This window comes from Chelonia mydas, chromosome 3 (genome assembly GCF_015237465.2).
Source record: "Chelonia mydas isolate rCheMyd1 chromosome 3, rCheMyd1.pri.v2, whole genome shotgun sequence".
NCBI classification, from domain to species: domain Eukaryota; kingdom Metazoa; phylum Chordata; order Testudines; family Cheloniidae; genus Chelonia; species Chelonia mydas.
This window is the reverse complement of record NC_057851.1, coordinates 171,598,292-171,602,631: the sequence shown is the minus strand read 5'-3', so window position 1 is coordinate 171,602,631 and position 4,340 is coordinate 171,598,292. Positions and strand designations below refer to the sequence as shown.

Genomic DNA, 4,340 nt, shown 5'->3' with positions numbered 1-4,340 from the left:
TCCATGGTATCTTGCTAGAAGATTTAAAATTTTTATTAAAGCTAGTGTTAAAAAAAAATTAAATACTTAGGTTGGGATAAGAGTGTTTGTACATCTAGATATAGTGCTTAGATTATGTATCATATGACTTTTAAAAACTAACTTTGTATATGTGGATAGAGTACATAATCAATAATAACTCAAGTTTAGGTGAATAGATTTAACAATACAGTTTAGAGATTAGCATCCGAATACTCGGGTACATCACTCATGAAAAGTTGTACAGAGATTTGGCTGTGGAAAGCAAAATATATCCCTCAGTAATTAAGAATTAGGCTGGTTGTCCATTGTCTCTTCCAACCCTAATCTTCTATGATTCCATGATCTTCTTCCGGTCCTTGTTGGAGATGACAATGTCCGGTCACAGTTAGCTGTCAGTTCTGGGGGTGGAGTTTACGGCAACCTTCCCCATGGGTGGCAGGATGGCTCTGGTCAGGCGATCTTGGATGGTGTTGTTTTGCAGCTGCCAAGCTCTTGAATGGGGCTTGCAGCTACACGGATCTTAACCAGAAGGCCAAGAAGAATCAAACTTTATATGTATTAACCACCACTACAGATGGAACATACCAAGGAGTTCTTCAATTCACAATCTATATTTTTATGCAAACACATCAGTTGTATATCATGTAATCTGTACTGGGGCAATAAGAGGGGAGAACTCTAGGGGAATAGCACTCCCTTTTAACAGAGGTGTGGGAGTTGTGCTCCTTTGCTGTCCCTTGATAGACCCCAGTTTAAAAAAAAAAAAATCATTGGACCTGGAGGATTACGAATGAGAAATAGAGCTAGTCACCTCTAGGTTGCTAGTCTGAAGCCAGCCCAGGCTAGTACTAACTACAAACTTCTACCATCGGAAGGCAGTCAGGTGGTCTCCAGGAAGTTTTTAGAGTTCTCGGTGCCATTTCCTGTGGACACATGAGCAGATCACAAAAACCACCTTTACAACTGGAAACCTTGAAGTAAAGAGGCCAGTCACTGAAGAATGCACACAGAAAATGGACCCATTGAGGTGGTCCCTCCACATCTAGCATGAAGCACGTAGATTAGGTAAAAGCTTCCCCTCACTGCCCATTCTGTGGATAGGGGACTTCTGTTTCCAGGGCAAGCAGTCTGGCAGCTTTCACAAGCTCTTCATTCACATGTAGACAAAGGAAGAGACTGAGCCAAGTTAGCCAATATTCTCCCATTCTGATTAAATAGTGTTACTCGTCTTCACGATACCTGAAAGACACATATAATCAGATTTGGTACCTGAAGCCTCCAAATACCCTTTGCTTTTCCTTTTGTGGGATTACTTGCACATTTATGGGATAGTAAAGTCTGCAGAAAGAGGAGGAAATTGGATTTTTTGCTTATCCTGAAGCTAAGAAAACTTAAAAATCTTGAAAAACTTCTGGAAGGAGCTTGAAGAGCTCTTACAGCCTTTCCTGTTTCGAGGTCTTGATCTTATTAGCTGCAGAACAAATTAACAAAAATCCCTGCCAGGAAAGATTTAGGATAGCTTTCTGTAAGTTCTGAGGGGGGGAAATGACTCTTGGCCTGACAAGGACTTCTTCTATTGGTAATGGAATTCATTACTTTTGAAGTTCAATAGATTCAGAATTAATAGCAGATGAAATACAGCTGTTAAACCTGCTTTGCAAACAAAAGTGTTGACTTTTCATTTACACAAGGATGATTCAAGTTAGAAGTTGCCCCTGTGGATAATAAAGGGGATGGCTGGGTAGGGGGGAAGGAAGCAATTTAAAGTGAAATGAGTTACTTTCTAAAAAGTTTTCTATATATATATATATATGCTATTGGTATTGCTGTAAAAGATAACACAAGGAATTAACTAAAAATCTTGACTCACTCAGTTTATATAAATGATCATAAATCTTAACCTCAGCAATTTCATGCTAGTCTGGGAACACTGGACAAGCAAAGTCAAGTGAATCTTCTAATTCCTGTCTGTAAGGCGGTCGTAGCTGTCTGGGAGGAGGCCATGCACCCTCTCTACAAGTCCTCTGGAAGAGCACAGTTCGCCAGGGGGGAATTAGCATTGGGGTCTCCGTCACTCAGCAGGATAACCCAGTACTGAGGCTGGGGGCCCTGGTCATCTGACCGGACTGGGCACCATACAGTTAGAGCAACAGTGTCCATAAGCCCCATCCTACCGGCAGGGTGAGGCTGCAAGCAGTTAGGCAGTCTTGGCCAGTATTCAGGACAGAGCAAATAATGAGTCTTTTAGCCCAGACCCTCAAACAGGGCAGGGCAGCAAACAGTGAGGGGTCCTGGCTCTGGCAGACTGCCAACAAATGCAGGCCTCTTGGCTGGTGATGGGGAGGCTGCCACCCCAGGGGTGGGGTGCAAGGGGACACAGGCCTACCCAACTCCACTGCATCCTAGGCCAGGGCCCTAACGGTGGCAGAGTGGTCTGTCAGTGGGGAAATCCAGCCACAACACACTGACTGGCTATCAGTCAGCAACACAGCCAAACCTGATTCAGCTTCCCAGGGCTACTTCCTACACCCCTATTCAAGGGGGCTACCTGGGTTCCAGTGTCATCATCTGTCTCACTGGGGTAAACATCTAACAGCAGCCCCAGCAACTCCTTGATGTCTCCAGCGACTGGCAGCCCCTCCAGCTCTCAGGTGCTGCAGTAGTTGCTGTCAAGTATCAAGCTCCAGCAGCAGGTGAGAGACATCCTTCACCTCTAATGGCTCCTCTCCAACTGAGCTGGAAGGCCAGCCTTTTATACTTCCAGTTCCTGTCCTGCCCCTCTGCTTCCGGCTGGGCAGGCATGGGTGTCCCACCTCTAAATATGGAGTTGGGGGGCGAGGGGGTTTGGGGCTCACAGCTGTCCCTCCATCCATCTCCGAGGGAGGCCATGCTTCCTTGCATGTCCCTAGCTGTCACTGGTAAAAGCAAGCGGCAGGAACTACAGCTGTGAACACTGATGTGCTGCCAATGTTTCAGCAAGGGTACCCCACACTTTAGCTCGTAATAAACCTTGTGTGCAAGGGGTTCTGTGATTGCAGACAGGAGGGGTGTGGGACAAAAGCATCTATTCATTTGGTCTCCCATTTAAACATAAATGCTCTTTAGTAGCCATAACCAAGGAGGAAGGCACCACCAGTTTGCAAACAACTTTAAGGGTCATATCATGTCTAATTTTTGTGCAGCTGCTCATGGGAATGGGAGCAATGAACCTTCATCCCTTCCCTGAATTACAATCCCTGAGTTCTCCTAACTCATCCTGTTGAAAAAGTGACAGAAATTGCCTCCCATGTGGTGGATCTGGGATATGTGCCACCAATCCTGCAGATGTCCTAAAACCTGGAGTGAAATTCTGCATATCTCCCAGGGCATTCCTGGAGGTTAGGCCATTTCTACAGAGTCCAAGGCCCCACTCCAGCAAAGTACTTAAACGCAAGCTTAACTTTCAGCATGAAGTGCTACTGACTTCAAACATGTATTTCATTGCTTTTCTAGCTTAGGGACAAAGTGCCTTGGTGCTACTTCTTTAAAGCCTCCCACCTTTCACAGCAGCACAGCTCCCTCAGCAACAAGAAAACTTTTAAAAACAATAGTATTATAGAATTGTTTGCCTGACAAATTTCCTCAGGGCAATTAAAAAAGGTTCTAAAATGTTTAACATGGGTGTAGCAGGGCGGTTACTTTGCTCCTGGGATAGAATGAGTGAGAGCAGCTGAGGGAGGCTGGCACAGCTGACCCTGATAAGAGGGCTGTGAGTAGGGAGCTGAGAGTCTCACTCTAGCCCTGGAGAGAGAAGGATCTGGTTGCCTGGGAGAGACAGGGGTACCTTCGACAGAGCAGTTCTGGGGAAGGGGCAGGCTGAGCCAGGGGGCTGAGGCCTGGCAGGAAGGCCTAAGGAGGTACTGGGGCTGCAGGGAAACAGCTGGGGCTAGATAAGGCAGCAGGTCCAACCCCCTTGTCAAGGATGAGTGGCCATTACGGACTGGAGTTTGCCCCAGAAAAAAGGGGGCTACATGATGACTGGCAGTAGCCACTGAGGCAAGGTGGGTATAAGGAGAGGGGGTTCCCCTGGGAGGGAAGACCCAGAGTGTGGGGGTGCTGCTATGGGGCAGCACCCCAAGAAAAGGGGGCCTGAAGTGCCTGAAGTACAGTGGTGGAGACTGATGAGGAAGCAGGTACCTGTAGGGAGACTTTCAGGTTCAATCAACATTACCACTTAGCAGTGACCCCCGCTGGTTAGCTGAGCAATAATTGCTGAACAGAGAGACAAGGTAAGGTTGGTAACATCTTTTATTGGACCAACTTCTGTTGGTGAGAGAAGG

The 4,340-nt window shown here is 46.5% G+C and overlaps 1 long non-coding RNA gene across 1 annotated transcript; it reads right to left on the bottom strand.

The window, feature by feature from the left end:
- Positions 1-555: 555 nt before the first annotated feature.
- LOC122465215 lies at positions 556-2,784 on the bottom strand. Its single transcript, XR_006289890.1, has 2 exons — positions 2,570-2,784; positions 556-1,260 (listed from the first exon to the last, which is right to left on the bottom strand). It is a non-coding gene; the product is annotated as an uncharacterized LOC122465215 (long non-coding RNA).
- Between the last annotated feature and the right edge of the window lie 1,556 nt (positions 2,785-4,340).